General features: G+C 51.1%; 1 protein-coding gene and 1 long non-coding RNA gene across 2 annotated transcripts in view; one reads left to right on the top strand and one right to left on the bottom strand.

Annotated features, from left to right (window-relative positions):
- Positions 1-22,828, bottom strand: part of LOC144806346 (uncharacterized) — a 49,255-nt gene extending 26,427 nt beyond the window's left edge. The window contains exons 1-4 of the mRNA XM_078672727.1: positions 22,696-22,828; positions 21,099-21,233; positions 16,874-16,928; positions 12,201-12,255 (exon numbers count right to left, since the gene is read on the bottom strand). The gene's annotated coding sequence lies outside the window, so the exon portion shown is untranslated. The remainder of the gene's footprint in view (positions 1-12,200; positions 12,256-16,873; positions 16,929-21,098; positions 21,234-22,695) is intronic.
- A 292-nt stretch (positions 22,829-23,120) lies between these two features.
- The window catches only part of LOC144806353 (uncharacterized), an 80,427-nt gene continuing 75,780 nt past the window's right edge, over positions 23,121-27,767 (top strand). The window contains exon 1 of the long non-coding RNA XR_013605774.1: positions 23,121-23,246. This is a non-coding gene — a long non-coding RNA (uncharacterized LOC144806353). The remainder of the gene's footprint in view (positions 23,247-27,767) is intronic.

The following is a 27,767-nucleotide window of genomic DNA, read 5'->3' as shown; positions in this document are numbered from 1 at the left end:
AGCAACAAGGGAGGGATGAGAAGCCTGGAGGGAGAAGGAAATGACGAGAGGCCTGGAGGGAGAAGAGAGTAGCATGGGAGGACAAGCAGCATGGGAGGACAAGAAGCCTGGAGGGAGAGGGGAGCACCCAGAGAGGGATGAGAAGCCTGGAGGGAGAGACGAGCAACAAGAGAGGGACCAGCGGCTTGGAGGGAGACGGGAGGGACGAGAGGCCTGGAGGGAGTGGAGAGCTGCAGAGGGGGGACAAGAGGCCTGGAGTGAGAAGAGAGCAGAAGGGGAGGATGAGAAGCCTGGAGGGAGAAGGGAGCAACGAGTGAGCGACAAGAAGCCTGGATCGAGAGGAGAGCAACGAGGGAGGGACGAGAGACTTTCAGAGAGAGGGGGAGGGACGAGAGGCCTGGAGGAAGAGAGAGGAGCAGAGAAGGGACGTGAGGCCTAGAGGAGGAAGAGAGCAGCATGAGAGGACAAGAAACCTGGAGAGAGAGTGGAGCAGCGAGGGTGGAGCGAGAAGCCTGAAAGGAGAGGGGGGCAATGAGGGAGGGACAAGGTGCCTGGAAGGAGAGAGGAGAAGTGCGGTAAGAGAGGGCTACCGAGCAAGCGTTTGTGAAAGATAAAGCGCGCTGTTGATGAATTGGTCATTGAGCTGAGACAGGAAAATGCTCATTAAAAGTGACGGCAAAGGGCGCCAAAGGATTAAAAATAACAAGCAGTGATGGAGGGTGGGGCGCAGGATAATTTCTCTAAAGAAGATTTAAGGGCTACAGACCTGAAAATGAACCGCAGCATTTTTACTGCATGTTTACGATCGGTGCACACAAGGCAATGTGGAAATCTACCACCAAATCCGTTCCAGTTTATGCTATTGTTTCTTTAGCTGGTGCCACGTCCTCTCCGATGCAGAGAAGGCGGTGAGAACGTATTGGGCCTGCAGTGCGACTGCCTTAATAAATCCCAGTGCTCTACATTACGAGGTGGTGGTGGGGTAGGGGACTGCACGGGGATGTTAAGTGGCAGGTTGGGGCAATGAGAACGATTTACAAGACGTCAGCGTTTAGTTGCGTCGGCCGCGAAATGGATCCAAAAAAACCAAGCTGGAGCCAGCTCGGGCGCAGCACGTCTTCCGGAGACGTGCACGTTCACAGAGCACAATCGGCTCGGGCACAGGCCAATAGCCGCTCGTGCACAGCTCTGTACTCCCTTGGCTGTGAGCACGGTGACTGTAATACTCGCTGCGGCAGCGCTTCGCGCTGCTACCGGCAGCGAGCCCTAAAAATGACACTTGGTTGGATTTATTTTGCAGAACCACAGAACTTTGTCTTTGGTAAATACTTTTCGCAATAGAAATACATTTTCAGACACACTGCAATTTTCAGACTTTACAATGTTAAGCAATGGGAGGAAAAAAACATTAAACATACGCGTATACGGAACATTGACTTACAAGACCAGTCTTCGGAAGTTAAGGTCAGTACAGGGCAAGGTTCAGTTCAGCACCAACAGTGAACCACAAGCGACAAAGGGGTGGGCGGGTACATGATGAAAGTTCAAGGTCAGTCACCGAATACAAATTAAAGGGGACTGGGCAATCAGACAGAGGCTGCTTACAGGCAAGAAGCAGCAGCTTGGAGGAACAGTCTCTCAACAGGGGCGGCAGGATGCAGGGTGCCCAATGAAAAGCCCAATGAAAAGCAATGGAGGCAGCCAAATCTGTAAAGGGCTGCAGGCTCCAGCCAGGAGGCGATCAAAGGAAACCAACAGCCATTGAGGTAAGTTATGATGCTCAGGGACGTAGGAACACCTTTTGTCCTCTTCACCAAGGCCCAGGATGGACGGGTGAAGGGGCGCCTTTTGGTGTCAGAAATGGCTAACCAGTGCACGTCGCGGTTGAGGGGTCTTCTTGCATAAGCTGCAGGCAACTTCTAGGAGTCCGGGAGAGGTCAGCTCATGGTGGAGTTGGGCTTTTGAGAGCAGGGGGACCTTGCTGAACCGGTGGGCCACTTGGACTCGGGCTGGTGGCATCGGGTGCAGAGGTAAAACCGGGGGGCAGGCTGCGCAGTTCTTCAGGTCACAGAGTCTTTACTTTGAAGAGGGTTGCTTTGTGAATAGGTCTGCTTTTCGCTGGAGACCTTGGTCTCTTCAGAAGCTTCAGCTTCAGAAGGCCCACGATCCACCACCCCCAGCAACAGATTCCACGCAGAAGCTGGAACAAGATCACAGACGACCAGCTCGCCGCATCCCGGAGCCAGAACCCTCCCGCCAGCTCAGCGAACCCCAACCATGCCGCCAACAGCCTCACGAGGTGGATCAGCAACTGCACAGACGACAAGAGCTCCAAGAAGAACTGCCGAGCCCTCGAGAAAGCCTGGCGCAGAGACCCAACACCAGACAACATGACCACCCTCAAGCTCGCCACTCGAAAACACCACCAACTGATCCACACCACCAAGAAAACCGCATTCAAGGAACGACTGGACAACAACGCCCACAACAGCAAGGAACTCTTCAACATTGTCAAAGAGCTCTCCAACCCCAGCGCTGGAAACGACATCACCCCATCGCAAGACCTCTGCATCTCGCTTGCGTCGTTCTTCCACAGCAAGATCGCAGACATACACAACAGCTTCAGCACACAGCCAACGCACCCTACGACCGCACCAAAGCCCCCCACCACCACCCTCCGCACCTGGACTCCGATCAACACCGAAGACACCATCCGCACGATGAACTCCATCCACTCCGGATCTCCAACCGACCCCTGTCCTCACCACGTCTTCAACAAGGCCGACTCCGTCATCGCACCCCATCTACGGGACATCATCAACGCCTCCTTCGACACCGCAACCTTCCCGGAGAGCTGAAAGCATGCCAAACTCAGTGCCCTCCTGAAGAAACCATCAGCAGACCCCACCGACCTCAAAAACTACCGCCCCATCTTGCTCCTCCCGTTTCCTGCAAAAGTCATCGAGAAGACCGTCAACAGACAGATGGCCGCCTTCCTCGAGACGAATGGATCCCTCGACCACTCGCAGTCCGGCTTCCGGGCCAACCACAGTACTGAGACCGCCCTCATCACAGCCACTGACGACATCCGAGCCCTGCTCGACAACGGGGGAAACAGCGGCCCTCATCCTCCTGGACCTCTCCACGGTGTTTGACACTGTCTGCCACCGCACCCTAGTGCAGCGCCTCAGCAACGTCGGAATCCAAGAGAAGGCACTGGAATGGATCATCTCCTTCCTCGCCGGAAGGACACAGAGAGTCTGCCTCCCCCCGTTCAGATCAGAAGCCACCGAAGTCATCTGCAGCGTACCACAAGGATCATCACTCAGCCCCACGCTGTTCAACATCTACATGAGCCCCCTTGCGACCATCGCACGCCAACACAACCTCAACATCATCTCCTATGCCGACGACACCCAGCTGATCCTCTCCCTCACCAACGACCCCGCCACCGCCAGAACCAACCTACACGAAGGGATGAAAGACGTAGCTGAGTGGATGATGAACAGCCGCCTGAAACTGAACTCAGATAAGACGGAAGTCCTCATCCTGGGATCGTCGCCCTCCGCCTGGGACGACTCCTGGTGGCCCCCTGCCCTGGGCAGCGCACCCAAACAAACGGACCACACACGCAACCTGGGCTTCATCCTGGACTCCTCCCTCTCCATGACCAGACAAGTCAACGCTGTCTCCTCGTCATGCTTCAACATCCTACGCATGCTACGGAAGATCTTCCGGTGGATCCCCACCAAAACCAGGAAGACGGTCACCCAGGCCCTCGTCACCAGCCAACTGGACTACGGCAACTCCCTCTACGCCGGAACCACTGCAAAACTCCAGAAAAGACTCCAACGTATTCAGAACGCCTCAGCACGACTCATCCTGGACATCCCCCGACACAGACACATCTCCGCACACCTAAGAAACCTGCACTGGCTCCCCGTCAACAAGAGAATCACGTTCCGACTCCTCACCCACGCACACAAAGCTCTCCACAACCAAGGCCCAAGATACCTCAACGACCGCCTGAACTTCTACACTCCCACCCGCCAGCTTCGATCGACCAGCCACGCCCTCGCCGCCGTGCCCCGCATCCGAAGAGCCACAACGGGAGGAAGATCCTTCTCCTACCTGGCTGCCAAGACGTGGAACTCCCTCCCCATCCACCTCCGCCTGACCCAAGACCACCTCTCCTTCAGGAAGCAACTCAAGACCTGGCTGTTCGAGCAGTAGCGGACCCCCCTCCCCCAAGTGCCTTGAGACCCTCCGGGTGAGTAGCGCGCTATACAAATGCATTGATTGATTGATTGATTGATTGGTCTTTATCGAAGGCAGGCAGTCCTCCCAAGGTTCTGGAGGTCGCTGGGCTGCAAGACGAGTTGACTTTTGGTTCAGGATCATCCAGGGATGCAGACAGGCCAGTAGGGCTGGGAGCATGTCCGGCTTTCGAGCTGGGTACTCGACAGAATCTGCGCTGCTTCTTGCCACTGAACCCATCAGGCAATTTGTGGATGCAGGTCAAACGGTGGCCTTGATCCTGTTGGATCTAAGTGCCACCTTTGACACTGTAGCCCATCACACGTTGGTAGTGTCTGAGGAAGGGTGGGGTTCAAGTTCAAGTTCAAGTTTGGCATTTATATAGCGCACTACTCACCCATAGGGTCTCAAGGCGCTTGGAAAGGTGGGAAATTACTTATCAAAAATCCAGGTTTTGAGTTGTTTTCTGAAAGAGAGGTGGTTTTGAGTAAGGCGGAGGTGGGTGGGGAGGGAGTTCCAGGTTTTGGCCGCTAGGTAAGAGAAGGATCTTCCCCCCATGGTGGACCTGTGGATGCGTGGTATTGCGGCGAGGGCTTGATTGGATGATCGAAGTTTGCGGGTGGGGGTGTAAAACGAAAGACGCGTGTTGAGGCATTGCGTCCTAGATTGTATAGGGCTTTGTGTGCGTGGGTGAGGAGACGGAACGTTATTCTCTTGTTGACGGGAAGCCAGTGGAGGTCTTTCAGGTGATTAGAAATTGGCTAAAATCTTTCCTGTCGGGTCGCTGCTTCCAGGTGAGACAGGGCAAACACTACTCCAGGGTCATCATGCTGAACCAGGGAGTGCTGCAGGGCTCGACCCTGAGCCCAACCCAGTTTAATCTCTATGTAGCTCCCGTAGCGGAGACTGCTGAGGGGTTTGGGATCAGGGTCGTATCCTATGCCGATTAAACGCACCTGGTGGTCTCCCTGACCCAGGCACCGGAGTCAGCTGCCTCCAACTTCATGGCATGCATGCAAGAATTGGCTGCATGGATGGCTAAGAACTGCCTGAAGTTGAATGGCAACAAGACAGAGGTGCTTGTGGTGGGTAAGGCCCCGACTGTGTTGTCATCGGCATGGTGGCCCCAGGACTTGGGGGGGGGGGGTCACCTACGCCCTGTGTGCAGGCAAAGAACTTGGGGTTTTGGTTAGATCTCAGCCTTTCCTTCGACTATCAAACCAGATGGGTGGCAGGCGCCTGTTTTGGGATCCTGAAGGTCCTGCGTAAAACCTTGGACCTACTCCCTGTGGCGGCTAGGAAGACTCTGGTTCATGCCCTGGTGACGTCGCGCCTGGACTATGGTAACATCCTTTATCTAGGCGCGACAACCAAGTGCATGCTCCGTCTGCAGGGAGTGCAGAATGCGGCAGCCTGCCTTATTTTGAGGCGTCCGAGAAGGGCATCGGCTAGGGTAGCCCTGGCCATGTTACACTGGCTCCCGATTAAAGAAAGAGTCACTTTCAAGGCACTTTGTGTCTGTCATCGGATCCTGCAGGGAAGGGCCCCTCCGTATCGGTCGGATCTCCTGACCCCCCTATGTCCCCACACGTCAGCTGAGGTCAGGTGGGGTAGGATTGGTGTGCGTACCCGCCATCAAGAAAGCAAGGATGGGAGGTCGGTCCTTCCGCCTATTGTCGGCCAAGCAATGGAATGCTCTCTCGATGGAGCTCCGGATGGAGGCCCAGGAGAGATTCTTCAGGAAAAAAATTTAAATGTTTCTCTTTCCCCAAGTTTAGTAGGGTGAGGGTAGTGGGCATCTGATTACTAGCTAACTCTACCGCAGCGCGGGGACACACTGGCATAAGTGTAACCATTGCGCTTTATAAGTGGACCTATTATTATTATAGTTCTCTACAGAGCCTCACCAGCAGAGAAGGCTGCAGTGCCCGGCTCTTCTTAGGTCGCCAGGAACTGAAATTCAGGGTCTGAGGATGCCACCTAAAATCTTGATTTAAGGGTGTTACAAGGGAGTGACAGGTAGAGGCTAATGGGTCCCTCTCATGGGGTGTCTACACCCTCTTATCATGCCCACCTCCTGTGGGAAGGGGACATAGTCCTAGCCCTGATTGGATAAGTCCCACCATCTTCAAGATGGTGGGCACTACAAAGTGTACTTCACCTTGACTCCAGCACCTGAGGGTTGGAGTTGGCACGCCTCCTATTTTATCTAAGGTTTTCCATCTGTCTTCACCCAAAAAGGGGGTGAGGGTAGGAAGATCGCTTGCTCCCTCTAACAGGAGAGGCTGGGGCCGCATTACAAAAGTGGCAAGTCCTTTGAAAATCCCTGCCACAGATAGCTCTTCCTGACCAGGGGAGGAGTGAACACCTCCACCCAGGAAAGGCATTGTTCTCGACCTCAGAGTGCACAGGCACTCTACCCATGAGGACAGAACACTGTCTGGTGGTAGCAGGCTGGCTTAGGACAGTCGATGATCACACTAAGGATTGGTAGATCTTAGGGGACCCCTCTAAGGGGCACTCTGTGTGCAATTATTAATAAATCGGACACTGCAATCAGCGCAGGTTTATTATGCTGAGATCTTTGGTAGAAAATATCCCATATTTCAGTGAAACCTTCATGGAGCTGTGGAACTCGTAACGACAAAGGTGCAGCCAATGCACTTACTATAGAGCTTCCCTGGTCACTTGCAATATCCCGGAATAGACAAGGATATTGCTGGGGCATAGCTGCTCAAGCAGATATGCCCTCACAGGATATATCCCTAAAGCAGCATGCACTATAAGGCCTGCTCGAGGGGTGTTTTACCGATATCTCAGACAGTCCCTATGGGCATCGCATACAGGGATGTGTGCCACGTCGACTCTTCAGTTTTGTCTGCATCAAGACACACAGCTGCAGTGGCAGTATATATGTATGTATGTATGTATGTATGTATGTATGTGTGTATGTATGTATGTATGTATGTATGTATGTGTGTATGTATGTATGTGTGTATGTATGTATGTGTGTATGTATGTATGTATGTGTGTATGTATGTATGTGTGTATGTATGTATGTGTGTATGTATGTATGTGTGTATGTATGTATGTATGTATGTATGCATGTATGTATGTATGTGTGTATGAATGTATGTGCTTGGTGAGGGGTCCCTTAGGGTGGCATAATTTGTGCTGCAGCCTTTAGAGACCCTCTTTAACAACAAGGCCCTTGGTACCAGGAGTATCTTTTACCAGGGACTTATATGTGAGCTAATGGGGTGCCAACCGTGGAAACGACTGGTACACTTTAGGGAAGGAGATCGGCTCATGGGACCTGGTTGGCAGGGACCCCGTGCACCTCCAGTCAAAACGATATCATTTTGCAGGTAAAAAGTGAAGGCTAACCATGTCCAAAACAGGCCCTTTCCTACATTGAGACATATTTCCTAGGACATCGAAAACTCTACAGCAGGTCTTGCTCACAGTCATTATACTGTGACTGCCACTACTGAACATTAATCTTGAATTGTTAAAGCAGGGCCAGGATCTGGACAGGAGCCAATGAACAGGAGGGCAACTCACCAGATAATAGAAGTCTTCTGTCTTCACACTCACTCAGAGAGAACAATGCCATCCCATGTATTGCAGGACAAAGAGCCCACAACCCTCAGTGAAACACTCACCTCTCAGATGTGATTCGTTAATAAGAATAAAATGAACATAACAGGTCCCTGGGGACCCCACAGATACACCGTTCCTACCAGTACCATAAACGCTTGGGGTCCCGCAGGTAAACCTAACAGTGCTACACAGGCTTAGGGCCCCTACAGGTAAACCTTTCCTAACCCAGTGCTACAAATGCTATGTGCTCACTGCAGCAAGACTGGGCGCTCTAGGGGCGCAATTAAGTTGCTTGGCATTTATCTACCCTTAGCCAAGCCACGTGATAAAGGCAGTAGATCAGGATGATTCTCCTCGATCAGAAGTAGCTCTCACTATTGAAAAGATGAAGACCCTGGTATAACACAAACGCAGACTTGCGGTTAGGCTCTACCAGGACAAGTAGTAAACTATTAATTTATGTATCTGTAGGATTAGATCGCATTGCAAGTTAATTCTTATGTCACTATTTTCCGCACACAACATACAACATAGATTCCTCATGTGCGCCCCCTGATGAAGGGAGAACCCCCAAAATGAATTGGGGCAGACTGAATTTGAATTTACTCGCTGAACAGTGGATGTTGAAAGTGATTCTATGAGAATAAATATGCTTAAACTGGAATACAAGTGGATTTGCTTCCAAGGGAAGGAGACATTGATGCACTTTTGCGGGTACAAGCTGTGGAGCAGGAGACACAGACCAGATCTAGTCTGGCGCTATATAAACAACTGTAGTCAAATACATCTACCTTCTGGAACGCGATGAGTGGATTTCATAAATACTACAATAATGAATGAAAAAGACACGGCATGCATAGACAAGATTTGCTATGTAACCTCTGGACTCCTGTAAACCTAAACAAACACCAGTAATCAGACACTAGGGACATCACCTGAAGCTCCTAAGATTCTCTTTTTGTTTGGTATCTTGTTTTTAGAAAGTGGGTTTTCAGGATAAGCTATTTTTAGGTGTGACTTCTTTTATTCCAGGATGGGCACTAGTTTTAGCATTGTCATCTTTTATACTCTGCATACCAAGTTGCTGATTTTTTTTCACGCATCCCTCATTTCCCCGAACAGGAAACGTCTGGGGGTGGGGTGTGTCAGGTAGCCCCTGTAGTAGACGATTGGATAGAGGAAAAGGATTGCCATTCCATCCCTTCATATATTTCTCCCCTCCTATATTCACAGTCCCCTTTTACCAGTTGTCCGCTTTGCTGTCATCAAGAAGTGGAGAGAGGGGAATCGGCAGGCGCCCTTTTAAGCCGGAGCTGAGGACGGACATCAGAGGATACACACTTGAAGAAGGCGGGGCGGAGAGCGCGTCAGGTTGGTCCAGCTACACGCGGCATGGGAACGCGAGGAGGAGAAACAAGTGGGGGAAGACCGGAAAGACAGAGAAGGACTAACAGCCTTATGAGAGAGCGAACCGGAGCCCAGGGGAGGTCATAGCTTGTCTGCGCTTTAAGGCTGTAACTGCCGCCTACCTTCATATTGGGGTCGAAACGTCGACTTTTGTTTTCACCTCAACAACGCCTTACGCTAACAGTTAACCTGATACATGCAGGAGCTTTTTGAGCATGTTGTCTAACTAAATGGTCATGAACAGTTGATGTCGTTCTTCATAACTGGCTCACATTTGAAGCCAGGGCTATTACGGACTGTTTTATAAACTATGAAGAAATGTTTACTCTTTAGATAGGAGTTAAGATCTGCTATATTTTACCTTCACCCTGCACTGCCTCCCCTTCTCCCCTCTTCCCTTGGGGCACACATTTTTCTATGATGATTATGAAATCCCTTTATTGGTTTTGTAATTTGTGTAATCCTTTGCTATGTTATCACACTATGAGTAAAAACAAGTGTGATAAGACTTCAGTTTAGTTGTATTTTCATTTAGTATTCAATTGTTTGTCTGTTATCTGTACTGGGACCCCCCTGTATATGTAACAGCTTGTCGGCGGGCAGAACACCCGAACCTGGCGGAAGAGGGAAAGCCGAAGCAGAAGACCAGACCTCACTGAAGGACGCAGAGTCACCACGCCACGGCCCCGGAGTGACGTGGCTCTTCCAGGTGCGTGGGCATCTACAGGGCTTTTGGAAAGGGGCTGAGTAATAGAGGGACGGGAGGGAAGGCTGAGGGGTGAAAGGGACCAAGGGAAAAGGAAATAAGTGAGACGGAAACAGAGACAAGAGCAGAAATCATCGGCTACTCTTTTTCTTTTGGTTGCTCCAACCTCTACACCACAGCTTTCCAAACTATGTGGCGCGACCCATATGCAGGTGTGTCGCATTGGCAGAGTCGAGCTGCAGGGGCTCTTAGAAGGGGCGAAGCAACAACAAAGCCCTATTAACATGCACAAGGTCTTAAAGACCTGTGAAGTGCTCGGGTGCGGCTGTGAGCGGTCCCGGGCTGCCACACACGACGGGGCGGGGGGGAGGGAGTGCTGAAGTAGTGTGACCACCGTTTTTGGCGGAGTGTCCCAGTGTCCCGACACTTTTCTCCAAAGTAGAGAAATGTCCGGGTTTTACAACAGCGTCCGGGTAAAACATCCAAATGTCCCGGTTTTAGCATGCTGTTTAGATCACCCCCGCGGGCCTTCCAGCAACAGGCAGAGTGGCGCTGCAGGGGCTCTTATATGAATAACAACAAAGCCTTATTAGCACGTTAAATGGTCTTCATTTGTGGATAGTCCATTTGGCAAAGGGCTCTTCAATGATTGAATACAGTGGGTTATTGGGTCCAGGGGGTTGGCCTGGGGTTTGGGGCAGCCCCGGGATCGCGGTGCATTGGGAAAAAAAGCTGCCAAGAAGCCCTATAGAAGCTTTCACATTTACATCATACTGCACGCTGCGGCTTGTAACCTTACGAAAACAAAAACATAAACAATTCAGTTCAATGGAGAATGCCCGTGTGAGCCTTGGGCATGGAGGAGTGCGGGGGAGGGAGTGAGTAGGGGCGCTGCGCACCTGGGCACCACCAATACAGGAAAATATAAAAAAGATTTAAGAATGAAAGCAACATTTTTTCCTCTTTGTCACAGACCCTTATGGAACCCACAGAATATGTTGGTCGGGGGAGAGGGATAGAGTGAGACAGAGAGAGAGAGAGTGAGACAGAGAGGGAGGGAGTGAGATAGACAGGGAGGGAGACAGAGAGTGAAACAGAGAGAGTGAGACAGAGGGAGACGGAGGGAGAGACAGAGGGAGACGGAGGGAGAGACAGAGGGATACGGAGGCAGAGACAGAGGGAGAGGGAGGGAGACATAGAGAGAGAGGGAGGGAGACAGAGAGGAAGGGAGACAGAGAGGAAGGGAGACAGAGAGGGAGGGAGACAGAGAGGGAGGGAGGGATACAGAGAGGGAGGGAGATAGAGAGGGAGGGAGACAGAGAGGGAGTGAGACAGAGGGAGGGAGACGGTCGGCAGGAGAGGGAGTGAGACAGAGAGGGAGTGAGACAGAGAGGGAGTGAGACAGAGAGGGAGGGAGACAGTCGGAGGGAGAGGGAGTGAGACAGAGAGGGAGTGAGACAGAGAGGGAGTGAGAGAGAGGGAGTGAGACAGAGGGAGTGAGACAGAGGGAGTGAGACAGGGAGGGAGGGATACAGGGAGGGAGGGAGGGAGACAGTCTGAGGGAGAGGGAGTGAGACAGAGGGAGGAAGACAGAGAGGGAGGGAGACAGAGAAGGAGTGAGACAGAGAGGGATTGAGACAGAGAGGGAGACCGATGGAGGGAGACAGATGGAGGGAAAGGCCACCTCTGCCACTGATTCCCTCACTAGTACCCTTTAACAGTGTCCCTCAAGTCTCTCTGTGTGGGGTGTGTGTGTGGGGGGGGTATGTGTGTGGGGGGGTATGTGTGTGGGGGGTGTGTGTGTGGGGGGGTGTGGGTGTGTGTGTGTGTGTGCGGGGGTGTGTGTGGGGTGTGGGTGTGTGGGGTTGGTGTTGGGTGTGTGGGGTTGGTGTTGGGTGAGTGGGGTTGTGTGTGTGGGGGTTTGTGTGTGGGGGGTGTGTGTGGGGTGGTGTGTCTGTGGGGTGGTGCCTGTGGGGTGGTGTGTGTGGGGTGTGTGTGTGGGGTGGGGTGTGTATGTGTGGGGCCCGAACCCACCATAGGTGGTTCGGGCTCGCTCGCTGCGCTTTCTCGTGTTACTGTGTCCCTGAAAATATTTTCACAAAAGGGTGTGTCACCAACAAGAAAAATTTGGAAAGCTGTGCTCTACACCCTCCCTTCACATTTATGCATAGTTATTATTTATCCCTCACATCTTCCCTTGACTAAACCATAAAGCAAAAACACTTACCTGAGTCTTTTCCTTCTGTCCGAGGGACGGCGGCGGCCAAGGCACACCTAAGGGACTGAAGAATAAAGCAGAGACAATCAATCATTGTGATTTCCTGTAATACTAATAAAAAGTGCATACCAAGAAATTATTCAATGCAGTGTGCTCCTTATTGACCGACTCTTCTACAAAGGGGAGCTACATACTTTGCCTACAGGGAATGGGAGACAGAAACACAGAGACCAACAGACACACACATACGGGAAAGCATAGTAGGAAAACGCTATATACAGTTTTTATATGCTTGCATATGTACATTGTTAGGTCTCGCTATTATATCCCGCAGGGATTAATAGCGAGAGTATATAGTAGGCAAAACAAACTCTTGACCAAGCGCAGATTACGTCCAGTTCATGTGAACCAGTCGTGTGAGACGCGCGTCCACGTCAAACCCATCAGCCTCGCACCGCAATGGAATGCTGCCTCCCAAGCTGCTCCCCCGCCATCAGACTTCAAAGCAATGCGCTCCCGCCCCGCACCCCCACAGCAATGCCAAGAGCTTGTTTAACAAAAGCGAACGGTGCCGCTGGTTTCATTTATGCAGTCTGCATTAGGAAAACTCTGGTCGTGCAATCTATGTCCTAGTTGTGTTTAAAACACAAAACCGCAGTGGTGTGAGACAGTTTCTTTTTCTTGCCTTCTGCTCCCCTGATTGTACTCGTTTTTCTAGCCTCTGCCCCCCTGATTGTGCCCATTCTCTTGCCTTCTGCTCCCCTGATTGCACTCATTTTTCTTGCCTTCTGCTCCCGATTGTGCCCGTTCTCGTGCCTTCTGCTCCCCAGATTGTACTCGTTCTCTTGCCTTCAGCTCCCCTGATTGCACTCGTTTTTCTTGCCTTCTACTCCCCTGATTGCACTCGTTCTTCTTGCCTCTGCTCCCCTGATTGCACTCCTTCTTCTTGCCTTCTTCTCCCCTGATTGTGCCCGTTCTACCAGGACAAGTAGTAAACTATTAATTTATGTATCTGTAGGATTAGATTGCATTGCAAGTTAATTCTTATGTCACTATTTTCCGCACACAACATACAACATAGATTCCTCATGTGCGCCCCCTGATGAAGGGAGAACCCCCAAAATGAATTGGGGCAGACTGAATTTGAATTTACTCGCTGAACAGTGGATTTTGAAAGTGATTCTATGAGAATAAATATGCTTAAACTGGAATACAAGTGGATTTGCTTCCAAGGGAAGGAGACATTGATGCACTTTTACGGGTACAAGCTGTGGAGCAGGAGACACAGACCAGATCTAGTCTGGCGCTATATAAACTCTAGCCACACACATCTACCTTCTGGCACGCGATGAGTGGATTACATAAATACTACAATAATGAATGAAAAATACACGGCATGCATAGACAAGGTTTGCTATGTAACCTCTGGACTCCTGTAAACCTAAACAAACACCAGTAATCAGACACTAGGGACATCCCCTGAAGCTCCTAAGATTCTCTTTTTGTTTGTTATCTTGTTTTTAGAAAGTGGGTTTTCAGGATAAGCTATTTTTAGGTGTGACTTCTTTTATTCCAGGATGGGCACTAGTTTTAACATTGTCATCTTTTATACTCTGCATACCAAGTTGCTGATTTTTTTTCACGCATCCCTCATTTCCCCGAACAGGAAACGTCTGGGGGTGGGGTGTGTCAGGTAGCCCCTGTGGTAGACGATTGGATAGAGGAAAAGGATTGCCATTCCATCCCTTCATATATTTCTCCCCTCCTATATTCACAGTGGAATCGGCAGGCGGCCCTTTTAAGCCGGAGCTGAGGACGGACATCAGAGGATACACACTTGAAGAAGGCGGGGCGGAGAGCGCGTCAGGTTGGTCCAGCTACACGCGGCATGGGAACGCGAGGAGGAGAAACAAGTGGGGGAAGACCGGAAAGACAGAGAAGGACTAACAGCCTTACGAGAGAGCGAACCGGAGCCCAGGGGAGGTCATAGCTTGTCTGCGCTTTAAGGCTGTAATAGCCGCCTACCTTCATATTGGGGTCAAAACGTCGACTTTTGTTTTCACCTCAACAACGCCTTACGCTAACAGTTAACCTGATACATGCAGGAGCTTTTTGAGCATGCTGTCTAACTAAATGGTCATGAACAGTTGATGTCGTTCTTCATAACTGGCTCACATTTGAAGCCAGGGCTATTACGGACTGTTTTATAAACTATGAAGAAATGTTTACTCTTTAGATAGGAGTTAAGATCTGCTATATTTTACCTTCACCCTGCACTGCCTCCCCTTCTCCCCTCTTCCCTTGGGGCACACATTTTTCTATGATGATTATGAAATTCCTTTATTGGTTTTGTAATTTGTGTAATCCTTTGCTATGTTATCACACTGTGAGTAAAAACAAGTGTGATAAGACTTCAGTTTAGTTGTATTTTCATTTAGTATTCAATTGTTCGTCTGTTATCTGTACTGGGACCCACTTGTATATGTAACAGCTTGTCGGCGGGCAGAACACCCGAACCTGGCGGAGGAGGGAAAGCCGAAGCAGAAGACCAGACCTCACTGAAGGACGCAGAGTCACCACGCCACGGCCCCGGAGTGACGTGGCTCTTCCAGGTGGGTGGGCGTCTACAGGGCTTTTGGAAAGGGGCTGAGTAAGAGAGGGACGGGAGGGAAGGCTGAGGGGTGAAAGGGACCAAGGGAAAAGGAAATAAGTGAGACGGAAACAGAGACAAGAGCAGAAATCATCGGCTACTCTTTTTCTTTTGGTTGCTCCAACCTCTACACCACAGCTTTCCAAACTATGTGGCGCGACCCATATGCAGGTGTGTCGCATTGGCAGAGTCGAGCTGCAGGGGCTCTTAGAAGGGGCGAAGCAACAACAAAGCCCTATTAACATGCACAAGGTCTTAAAGACCTGTGAAGTGCTCGGGTGCGGCTGTGAGCGGTCCCGGGCTGCCACACACGACGGGGCGGGGGGGAGGGAGTGCTGAAGTAGTGTGACCACCGTTTTTGGCGGAGTGTCCCAGTGTCCCGACACTTTTCTCCAAAGTAGAGAAATGTCCGGGTTTTACAACAGCGTCCGGGTAAAACATCCAAATGTCCCGGTTTTAGCATGCTGTTTAGATCACCCCCGCGGGCCTTCCAGCAACAGGCAGAGTGGCGCTGCAGGGGCTCTTATATGAATAACAACAAAGCCTTATTAGCACGTTAAATGGTCTTCATTTGTGGATAGTCCATTTGGCAAAGGGCTCTTCAATGATTGAATACAGTGGGTTATTGGGTCCAGGGGGTTGGCCTGGGGTTTGGGGCAGCCCCGGGATCGCGGTGCATTGGGAAAAAAAGCTGCCAAGAAGCCCTATAGAAGCTTTCACATTTACATCATACTGCACGCTGCGGCTTGTAACCTTACGAAAACAAAAACATAAACAATTCAGTTCAATGGAGAATGCCCGTGTGAGCCTTGGGCATGGAGGAGTGCGGGGGAGGGAGTGGGTAGGGGCGCTGCGCACCTGGGCACCACCAATACAGGAAAATATAAAAAAGATTTAAGAATGAAAGCAACATTTTTTCCTCTTTGTCACAGACCCTTATGGAACCCACAGAATATGTTGGTCGGGGGAGAGGGATAGATTGAGACAGAGAGAGAGAGAGTGAGACAGAGAGGGAGGGAGTGAGATAGACAGGGAGAGAGACAGAGAGTGAAACAGAGAGAGTGAGACAGAGGGAGACGGAGGGAGAGACAGAGGGAGACGGAGGGAGAGACAGAGGGAGAGGGAGGGAGACATAGAGAGAGAGGGAGGGAGACAGAGAGGAAGGGAGACAGAGAGGAAGGGAGACAGAGAGGGAGGGAGACAGAGAGGGAGGGAGGGATACAGAGAGGGAGGGAGATAGAGAGGGAGGGAGACAGAGAGGGAGTGAGACAGAGGAAGGGAGACGGTCGGCAGGAGAGGGAGTGAGACAGAGAGGGAGTGAGACAGAGAGGGAGTGAGACAGAGAGGGAGGGAGACAGTCGGAGGGAGAGGGAGTGAGACAAAGAGGGAGTGAGACAGAGAGGGAGTGAGACAGAGAGGGAGTGAGAGAGAGGGAGTGAGACAGAGGGAGTGAGACAGGGAGGGAGGGATACAGGGAGGGAGGGAGGGAGACAGTCTGAGGGAGAGGGAGTGAGACAGAGGGAGGAAGACAGAGAGGGAGGGAGACAGAGAAGGAGTGAGACAGAGAGGGATTGAGACAGAGAGGGAGGGAGGGAGACCGATGGAGGGAGACAGATGGAGGGAAAGGCCACCTCTGCCACTGATTCCCTCACTAGTACCCTTTAACAGTGTCCCTCAAGTCTCTCTGTGTGGGGTGTGTGTGTGTGGGGGGGGTATGTGTGTGGGGGTTTGTGTGTGGGGGGTGTGTGTGGGGTGGTGTGTCTGTGGGGTGGTGCCTGTGGGGTGGTGTGTGTGGGGTGTGTGTGTGGGGTGGGGCGTGTATGTGTGGGGCCCGAACCCACCATAGGTGGTTCGGGCTCGCTCGCTGCGCTTTCTCGTGTTACTGTCCCTGAAAATATTTTCACAAAAGGGTGTGTCACCAACAAGAAAAATTTGGAAAGCTGTGCTCTACACCCTCCCTTCACATTTATGCATAGTTAATATTTATCCCTCACATCTTCCCTTGACTAAACCATAAAGCAAAAACACTTACCTGAGTCTTTTCCTTCTGTCCGAGGGACGGCGGCGGCCAAGGCACACCTAAGGGACTGAAGAATATAACAGAGACAATCAATCATTGTGATTTCCTGTAATACTAATAAAAAGTGCATACCAAGAAATTATTCAATGCAATGTGCTCCTTATTGACCGACTCTTCTACAACGGGGAGCTACATACTTTCCCTACAGGGAATGGGAGACAGAAACACAGAGACCAACAGACACACACATACGGGAAAGCATAGTAGGAAAACGCTATATACAGTTTTTATATGCTTGTGTTGGACTTTGGCCCTTAGGGCAGGTTCACCCCTAGACTTTTTGCTAGAAATGGTGACCTCGCAATGGTGATTTTTGGGATTCTGCGCACTTTCACTGTGTCCCAGTGGAAAGTGCGTGCGCACTCTGAGTGCATGTGCTGAGCTAGGCCTGCCCGCCCATCGGAATGCATGGGGAATGTATGTGTCCCTGGTAGTTCCTGATGCGTGGGGTGTACAGGCTTGAGTCTGGTATGTGTGAACTCGTGAGAGTGCATGCTGCGAGATGGTGTATGCAGCATGTATGTGTCTAGTAGAGAAGCGCCATTTCTAGACATGGCTGTACGTGTGCTGTGAGGGTGCTGGCGTGTGATTGGCTGGAGCTGGCTGGCATGCCAGGCTCCAGGAAGTCTGGATGGGTCTGCCCGGTGGTGAGTGGGAGTTTAGCATGAGTGATGTGTGGGAGGAGTTTACCTGTGTCCTGGATGGGCTGGGTTTTCCCCACACAATGCTGGCTCCGCCCCCCTGTGGTGTGTCTAATGACCCAAGCCCTGCCAGTGAATAGAGAGGGTGGCTGAGGTAAACAGAGTACTCAAGAACCAGCTGCGACTGGTTCCGCCCCCACTCTGCACCTTCAGACAAAGGAATGCACTGTATAAAAATGGGGCTGTGTCCCCACTGAAGTTGTTCTCTTCTAGGATCCTGAGGGGCTGCTGCTGCTGTCGCTGGGCCAGAGGACCGCCACTTGGACTGTCTCCCTGCCTGGAGACCCAGTGTGCTGGCTCTGGGCCAAGCCTTGCCCCTCTGCCTACTGCCCTGCTTGCTGAGGGCACCTGGGAGCGCTTTATCCTGTTTGTAGCGCTAGGAGCGCGCTTTATGCCCTCTAGCGCTTGGAAGCGCTTTGTTTTTGATTATAGCGCTTGGAGCGCTGTGATTGTCCGCCTAGCGCAGGGAGCGCTGGAAATTGCCTGTTAAGCGCTGAGGAGCGCTTTGCCTGCCTAGCGAGTGCCTACCTCGCTTTATAATTGATTAGGAGGCCGGTGCCCACCCGGCATTGCCCGCGTCCGTGGTTTATTGGATTCACGAGGGAGCCCACTCCTCGGATCCTGGGAAGCCGCCTGCCTGCCTAAGAAGCGAGCCGCCGCGCTGCCCGCGGCGACCCGGAAGTGGTAAGAGGCCCGGCCAATCCCAGCGCGGCCCAGGAAAGGCCGACCGGAAGTCCCGCCTCCTCAGCCGAGCCGGGAAGAGAGAAGCTGCTGGCCGGGTCCCCGAGGCTCCCCGAGTGGAGAGGAGAGCCCCGGGACGCGGGGAAAGGAGACCCGCCGCGAGAGGAGCCGCCCTGCAGCCCAGAGCCGGTGAGTGTGGCCAGAAGCGAAGGGAGGGGCGCCGGGACACGTTGTCGGTGTCCGCCCCCCCCACCCCCTCAGCAGCGCGACCTCGCGCCCTTGTGTTTAGAGCCAGAGAGGCTCTTAGGGGGCATTTGTCGTCGTCCTGAGTCCCCAGAGGGGAGACTCACCACAGAAGCACCCCCACGTGTTAGAGGGTCCCCCGGGAGGGGCCCCCACAGCCCAGCGAGGCTGCACCTGTGTTGTTGGAGCCCAGAGAGGGGTCCAAGGTGGCATTTGTTTGTTGGCGCCACGAGGCTCCAGGCGCTAATTGTGGAGGAGCCCAGAGAGGCTCCTGGGGGCCATTTGTTCTTTGACCCAGAGAGGCTCTGAGGGTGCCATTCCCCCGTGAGGGTCCCCAACAGCCCAGTGAGGCTGCACCTTTTTGGGTTTGAGCCCTGAGAGGCTCGAGGTGGCAGATTGCTTTGTGAGCCCAGAGAGGCTCATTGCCCATTTGTTCTGAGAGTCCAGTGAGGCTCCGCAGTGCCACAGTGGTGGTTCTTGAGCCCAGAGAGGCTCCAACGTTGCCCTAACTTTCCCTGCACCAGTTGCCCAGCACTTTGTGGGCAACTGCTACGTTTAGGCCCAGACATTGGGACACAGGGACAGTCACAGGTGGTGACTTCTGAGTTTTGCGCAATTGTACTTTCTATGCACCTCTGAATGTATTGTTTATGCGTCATGTGCCTTTACACCTCTGAATGAATGTTATGCATTGCATCATGTGTTTTCCTCTTACACCCCTACAGGTATTGTGATACATAGGTGGTTGTTTTCTCCCTAGTACAGGTGGTGCTAGTGAGATCCTGGTTACCAGTAATTACTGGTTGTGCGCTCTATTGTTATATTGTGTGCTATTTTGTGCTAAAGTAATTTTACTTTCTGAAAGTGTTACTTCTGATTCCTGACAGTGGTCCAGGTGGCCCTGTCTTGTACATATCCCCTGTAAATTCTGTCCGTGCCCCTGGCACATTGTAAAGTGTGTGTTTTATCTAATGTGTTTTGGTGTAATACAAAGGCTATTTTTATATAACCTTGTGTGGAGTTTCCTTTGTGGTGGGCCTTTGGTTGTAGTTGCTGGGGTGCGTGCGCAAATACTTAGCCTACATCGCCTCCAAGTTTAGCCTTGCTGCTCGCGCCACGTTACCTAGAGGGTGAGTAGGGGTTATCTTGGCGTGTAACTCCCTTGCCCTGACTTGGGTGTGGTGGTCTCTGACTGACTTTGGCGAAAGCCCTGGCCAGCCAGGGATCCCATTTCCAACAGCTTGCATATGTACATTGTTAGGTCTCGCTATTATATCCCGCAGGGATTAATAGCGAGAGTATATAGTAGGCAAAACAAACTCTTGACCAAGCGCAGATTACGTCCAGTTCATGTGAACCAGTCGTGTGAGACGCGCGTCCACGTCAAACCCATCAGCCTCGCACCGCAATGGAATGCTGCCTCCCAAGCTGCTCCCCCGCCATCAGACTTCAAAGCAATGCGCTCCCGCCCCGCACCCCCACAGCAATGCCAAGAGCTTGTTTAACAAAAGCGAACGGTGCCGCTGGTTTCATTTATGCAGTCTGCATTAGGAAAACTCTGGTCGTGCAATCTATGTCCTAGTTGTGTTTAAAACACAAAACCGCAGTGGTGTGAGACAGTTTCTTTTTCTTGCCTTCTGCTCCCCTGATTGTACTCGTTTTTCTAGCCTCTGCCCCCTGATTGTGCCCGTTCTCTTGCCTTCTGCTCCCCTGATTGCACTCATTTTTCTTGCCTTCTGCTCCCCTGATTGTGCCCGTTCTCGTGCCTTCTGCTCCCCAGATTGTACTCGTTCTCTTGCCTTCAGCTCCCCTGATTGCACTCGTTTTTCTTGCCTTCTGCTCCCCTGATTGTGCCCGTTCTCTTGCCTTCTGCTCCCCTGATTGCACTCGTTCTTCTTGCCTCTGCTCCCCTGATTGCACTCCTTCTTCTTGCCTTCTGCTCCCCTGATTGCACTCCTTCTTCTTGCCTTCTGCTCCCCTGATTGTGCCCGTTCTCTTGCCTTCTGCTCCCCTGATTGCACTCGTTTTCTTGCCTTCTGCTCCCCGATTGTGCCCGTTCTCTTGCCTTCTGCTCCCCTGATTGTACTTGTTCTCTTGCCTTCTGCTCCCCTGATTGCACTAGTTTTTCTAGCCTTCTGTTCCCCTGGGAGCGGGGCAGCCATGATCAAATGCTGGTCCTGACATGCTAGAGATATTTTTTAACATATAGGGGCCCTAGGTCACATTTTGAAACAATGGGGTCGATTGGCTTGGCATAATAGGAAAATACATGAATATTTAATGAGAGCCCTTTTTAGCTAATCTATTTGAAAAATGTGCTTTACAATGCACTATTTGACCCAATACTTAAAATTTTGGTGAATCGATGTCCATGCAGAAAAGTTACAGACAGGAGAAAGTCAGCCGCAAAAGATAGAAAAACACTGGAAAATGAAGGGATAAAAAACCTTTGATAGTAAAGTTGAAGAAAAGTAAATAGTATAAATGTAGAAGGCCATACTTTTACTAGTGGGAATAGTTACAAGTTAGATATAATAATAAACATGATTTACTGGGGTCGCCAGAACCATCTGCCAAGGCTGCAGAGCTGGTGGTGGGAGTCGACTTGGTGGTGGTTGTCTTCCCACCTTCCGCAGCACTGGTGGTGTTGGCAGCTGTTTATGAAGGTGCCCTCTTGCCCTTGGGTGCTTATGAAAGGAATAAAGATAAAAAGAACAATGATTGGCGGTACTCTCTCTTTACAAAAAACAGTTTGACAGGCAAAGTATTGATTATTTTAAATCAGATAACCTATTCCTAGATTCCTAATCTAAAATTACATTTTGAACTATTAAATCATTTCCATGAATGATCTTTGCTTCTCCAACCTCTTTTGATGGGCCAAGTTGGTCTCCCTTTGCATAGTACAGTACGTACATCAGGGAGATTGAGACTGTATGAGCTACATAAAGCCACAAGGAAGACGCTAACACCCCTGGTATACTACTATCATAATAGTAGTAGCATCCCTTGAATGTTCCCAAGCAAACACCTGGCTGGCTAACACTGGAACAGAATCCTGGCAGTATCAATCACTCTCTGATGCAAAAAGTGCATTTATGTGAGTGAGGCACACTAAATCTCCATAGCTGCCAAGGTTTCAGATTGCTTATGTGTGACATTTTCATAGTTTCAGTGTACTTATGAATGACTTCCAACGACCAAATGTGTGACACTTAGAGTGACACTTTCTATCAAAATCAAGTTATGAAAATGGAAGGGTACTTACCTTCTCATATACGTTTTATTTGTTTTATAGAGCTGCTCATAACAATGTAGAGTGTCAGAGATCGATACATCACACACACATTATACAGAGACAATGAATCATATCTGTGTAAATGTAGTCTATAGGTAAACTCCGCCATATTGGATGAGTATGTGTGCCCAAATTTGGTATGAATTACCAAAATACCCAGCTTTCAGTCCGGGCCCCATATAATCGGTGCAAGTGTATTATAGTTAAGAGAAAGAGTAACTCAATACAGTAATTATTAGTCCACTTAATAGTATGTTCGGCCGTGTCGACAAACACACATTCGTGCCCTCCGAATATGTATTGCTTAAATGACACTCATTGTACGCAGGTGTAGGCTCAGATCCAGCCCAAATCTTGCTATCATCATCCTAATTGCACTGCAGGAGCATCTGGTGTATGACAAATGCGGCATCTTGCAGGGGGCTTTGGTTTTCTCAGAAAACATAATCTGCAAAACCATCAAATGACTGACCCTCTATGATCCCTCGGAGGGTCTGTACAAGGAGTGACCGATGACTGACCCTCTTATGGTCCCTCGGAGGGTGTGTACAAGGAGTGACCGGTGACTGACTGAGCTTCTGCAACACTTCAGTGCTCCCCGCCCGTCCCATGACCACACTGGGGGCGCTGGCAGCAGCAGCTTCAAACTCCCCCCAGCCCCAGCGGCTGTTTAAAATGTCCCAGATACAAAGCGACCAACGCACCTTAGAAACCGGGATGCTGCAGATAGGTCTATAAAAGAGTCTCACGCGCCGGGCAACTGCGCATGCGCGGAAAACAGATACTGTCTCCTGCACGCGCAAAGAGTACGGTACCAATGGAGCTTGGAAACTGGGATTAGAGTGCCTCACCTCTCCTTGTGCGCCGCTCAGTGGAGGCAGCAGGGCCTGGGGGAGAGGTGGGGCACGCTGGGGGCCCGGGTGCCTGTGAGGAGTGTGTCCCGGTGTGTTATTGCCCCGGGAGTGACGCGCACGCTCACGCCGAGCCACAGGCGCGCGAACAAAACATGGCGTCTCACGGCTGCGCACGCGCAGGACCGCTCCTCACTGCTGCGCATGTGCGGAGCGAAGACACAACTTTCTATCGCCGAGTTAGGACCTTGCACGGAGTGCAGCCTGTGAACTGCCCTGGACAGAAGACACTCAGTCTCACTGCGCCTGCGCAGAGGAGAGACACTTCTTGCTCATAGCGCCTGCGCAGAGGAAAGACACTTCTCCGATAGAGGAGCCAACCCGAGACGCTTTGCACTGAAATATCAGTGTTTGCTGTGTCGCGAGGCGCCTCGTAGACGTGGTAGACCTCCGCGCATGCGCAGTTAATCCAAGGCCTCTTCACCCCGCGCTCATGGTTCAGTCCTGCACTCTGGCTCAGCAGAGAGCCCAGGTCCCGAAATAAACCCCAGGTGAGGCCATGACCCACAGCAGGGAGCCCAGGCCCCGAAATAAACCCCAGGTGAGGCCAGACCCTCAGCAGGGAGCCCAGGCCCCGAAATAAACCCCAGGTGAGGCCATGACCCACAGCAGGGAGCCCAGGCCCCGAAATAAACCCCAGGTGAGGTCTAGGGTGACCAGTATGTTAAAGCCAAAAACCGGGATATTTCACAAAAATAGAAGAAGGACTACACTTTTACTTTCAGTGATAATAGCGCTCCTCAGGAGAAATTACAGAACAGGCAGTAAGGACATACAAAAAATGTAATTTTTAAACCCAGTAGCTAGCCTGTTAATTAAATTGCTTTCTTGAAACAACTGCTAACTTTCCCTGCTTTGTAAAACATAAAAAACACCTCCCACCGTTTTCAGTCGACCCTCTCTAAAAACCGGGACATGAGCTAAATTTCTTGAAATTTGCTGGGACAGCTGGTTAAAAACGGGGACCGTCCTGGCAAAACAGGGACGCCTGGTCACCCTAGTGAGGTCGCAAGGTGGAAAGATTGTCTGGTGCTGGAGGGTCTCGAGCCTGCTCTCCGGGATTCATCTGTTGTTGTTGTTGTTGTTGCATCGATCCTTAGACATGATTATTTTGTATCCACAATGCTCATTGGCCCTCATTGCTGGAGTTGGGTCACTCTTTTGAAGGCCTCAGCAAACGGGGACATTTGTTTCGCCTGAAAAGTCTGTGATGAGAAGATCGACTTGAATCCCGTTTGTGGCTTTCACCAGAGTGAAGGGGGGCAGCCCCGTCAATTGAAAGTGAAAGAACACACTCCCAGGCAGCACCGGCTGCGCCTCATTGCACCTGGGCCTGGCCCTGCACAGCATCATCTGATGAGGCTAACACTCCCCCAAATATGTCTTCACCTCACTAAGGCCTCAGTAACCAGGCAGCGGTCAGCCAATGCCCATCAGGTAAACAAGCATTGGCATCGCCAGTAGGTCTCGCCTCTGGGACCTTATACGTGTTTAGATATCCAGCACAATATCCTTGGTGCAACAACGTCAACTGTTGCAAGACTAAACACGTATAAGGTCCCAAAGGCGAGACCTATTGGCTATGCCAATGCTTGTTTTTATTGGTTCCTGTTTGAGCCTTTTAGAGATGCAAGCTTCTGTTTCGTCCTCGTGTCTAACTACTCCCGCATTTTGTTGATCTAGGTCATGGGTACTCACAAACATTTTCCTGGGGGCCGCAAAGTTTGGTCTATGGTGTGACCGAGGGCTGCACTGATGCCAGCGGGGTGTAAAGTCTGGGATGGGGAAACAAAGCATGTATATCTAGTGGCTGCCTTTAAGAATGAAGGTGTTCCTAAAGTTAAAGGCCTAGTTACTTCATTTTCCTAACTGCAATTAACCTTTAAATAAGTGTTTGCTGTATATGTACGTTTCTTGTTCATGTTAGTTCTGACTCGAGCAGTGCTGCTGCTGCCCAGGGGTCCGCAAGTAAAGACCTGGAGGGCTTTATGCGGCCCCCGGGCCATACTTTGAGTATCACTGATCTAGATCCTCCCGGCGACCACCCCAGCTACATGTGTATTTCCATGTTCTTCGAAAAGGGGTCGCAGTTGAGCAGACAGGCTTGTCAAGTCTTCAAGGAAGTGTGAGTGTGACGAGGCTGGTGTATTTATTCACCACTTAACTAATCAGTCTCCTGTCCCTCCGTCCTCACGTAAGCCACAATTTGTGACACATTTGCTATTTTAAGGATTGTAATAACATCACTTTTGTATATTTAAGTCCATACAGATACTGAAAACAGCAAACCGCAAGTACAAAAATGAAAAGTACAGGGGCACGAGCCCTAAACAAAACAAGCATTGGCATAGCCAATAGGTCTCGCCTTTGGGACCTTATAAGTGTTTAGCCATGCAGCAGTTGATGTTGCTGCACCAAGGATATTGTGCTGCATAACTAAATACTTATAAGGTCCCAAAAGCGAGACCTATTGGCTATGCCAATGCTTGGTGGTATTGGTAGTAGTACTGGTGGTGGTGGTGGTGGTACTGGTTGTAGTAGTACTGGTGGTGTGGTGGTAGTACTGGTAGTGGTGGTATTGGTGGTAGTACTGGTAGTGGTGGTGGTGGTACTGGTGGTGGTAGTACTGGTAGTGGTAGTACTGGTGGTGGTGGTACTGGTAGTACTGGTTGTGGTGGTAGTACTGGTGGTGGTGGTAGTGGTAGTACTGGTGGCTGTAGTAGTGGTAGTACTGGTGGCTGTAGTAGTGGTAGTACTGGTGGTGGTAGTACTGGTGGTGGTAGTACTGGTAGTACTGGTGGTGGTAGTACTGGTAGTACTGGTGGTGGTGGTACTGGTAGTGGTAGTACTGGTGGTGGTGGTACTGGTAGTACTGGTGGTGGTGGTGCTGGTAGTGGTAGTACTGGAGGAGGTGGTACTGGTGGTGCTAGTACTGGTGGTGGTAGTACTGGTGGTGGTAGTACTGGTGGTGGTGGTACTGGTGGTGGTAGTACTGGTGGTGGTAGTATTGGTGGTGGTGGTACTGGTAGTGGTAGTACTGGTGGTGGTACCGGTAGTGGTAGTACTGGTGGTAGTGGTACTGGTAGTACTGGTGGTGGTGGTGGTGGTGGTACTGGTAGTGGTAGTATTGGTGGTGGTGGTACTGGTATTATTGGTGGTGGTGGTACTGGTAGTGGTAGTACTGGTGGTGGTGGTACTGGTAGTGGTAGTATTGGTGGTGGTAGTACTGGTAGTGGTAGTACTAGTGGTGGTACTGGTAGTGGTAGTATTGGTGGTAGTGGTAGTATTGGTGGTGGTGGTAGTATTGGTGGTGATGGTGGTACTGGTGGTGGTATTGGTAGTATTGGTGGTGGTATTGGTAGTGTTGGTGGTGGTGGTGGTACTGGTGGTGGTGGTACTGGTAGTATTGGTGGTGGTGGTACTGGTAGTGGTAGTATTGGTGGTGGTGGTACTGGTAGTGGCAGTACTGGTGGTGGTGGTGGTACTGGTAGTGGTAGTATTAGTGGTAGTGGTGGTACTGGTGGTGGTAGTACTGGTAGTGGTAGTACTGGTGGTGGTGGTACTGGTGGTGGTAGTACTGGTGGTGGTGGTACTGGTGGTGGTGGTACTGGTACTGGTAGTGGTAGTACTGGTAGTGGTATTACTGGTGGTAGTGGTACTGGTAGTACTGGTGGTGGTGGTAGTGGTAGTACTGGTGGCTGTAGTACTGGTAGTACTGGTGGTGGTGGTGGTACTGGTAGTGGTAGTACTGGTGGTGGTGGTGGTACTGGTAGTACTGGTGGTGGTAGTACTGGTGGTGGTGGTGGTGGTGGTAGTGGTACTGGTAGTACTGGTAGTGGTAGTACTGGTAGTGGTAGTACTGGTGGTGGTGGTGGTACTGGTAGTACTGGTGGTGGTGGTAGTAGTGGTGGTGGTAGTGGTAGTACTGGTGGCTGTAGTAGTGGTAGTACTGGTGGCTGTAGTAGTGGTAGTACTGGTGGTGGTAGTACTGGTGGTGGTAGTACTGGTGGTACTGGTAGTGGTAGTGGTAGTACTGGTGGTGGTGGTACTGGTAGTGGTAGTACTGGTGGTGGTGGTACTGGTAGTACTGGTGGTGGTGGTACTGGTAGTGGTAGTAGTGGTAGTACTGGAGGTGGTGGTACTGGTGGTGGTAGTACTGGTGGTGGTAGTACTGGTAGTGGTGGTACTGGTGGTGGTGGTAGTGGTAGTACTGGTGGTAGTGGTGGTACTGGTGGTGGTGGTACTGGTGGTGGTGGTACTGTTGGTGGTAGTACTGGTGGTGGTGGTACTGGTAGTGGTAGTACTGGTAGTGGTAGTACTGGTGGTCGTGGTACTGGTAGTACTGGTGGTGGTGGTAGTGGTAGTACTGGTGGCTGTAGTACTGGTGGTGGTGGTGGTACTGGTAGTACTGGTGGTGATAGTACTGGTGGTGGTGGTAGTGGTACTGGTAGTACTGGTAGTGGTAGTACTGGTAGTACTGGTGGTGGTGGTACTGGTAGTACTGGTGGTGGTGGTAGTACTGGTGGTGGTGGTCGTACTGATGGTGGTGGTAGTACTGGTGGCTGTAGTAGTGGTAGTACTGGTGGCTGTAGTAGTGGTAGTACTGGTGGTGGTAGTACTGGTAGTACTGGTGGTGGTAGTACTGGTAGTACTGGTGGTGGTGGTGGTGGTACTGGTAGTGGTAGTACTGGTGGTGGTGGTACTGGTAGTGGTAGTACTTGTGGTGGTGGTACTGGTAGTACTGGTGGTGGTGGTACTGGTAGTGTTGGTGGTGGTACTGGAGGTGGTGGTGCTGGTGGTTGTGGTACTGGTGGTTGTAGTACTGGTGGTTGTAGTACTGGTAGTGGTGGTACTGGTGGTGGTGGTACTGGTAGTGGTAGTACTGGTGGTGGTGGCACTGGTAGTGGTAGTACTGGTGGTGGTACCGGTAGTGGTAGTACTGGTGGTGGTGGTACTGGTAGTACTGGTGGTGGTGGTGGTGGTGGTGGTACTGGTAGTGGTAGTATTGGTGG

This window comes from Lissotriton helveticus, assembly GCF_964261635.1.
Source record: "Lissotriton helveticus chromosome 1_1 unlocalized genomic scaffold, aLisHel1.1 SUPER_1_unloc_65, whole genome shotgun sequence".
In the NCBI taxonomy this organism is placed as follows: Eukaryota; Metazoa; Chordata; class Amphibia; order Caudata; family Salamandridae; genus Lissotriton; species Lissotriton helveticus.
This window is presented reverse-complemented; position numbering and strand designations above follow the sequence as displayed.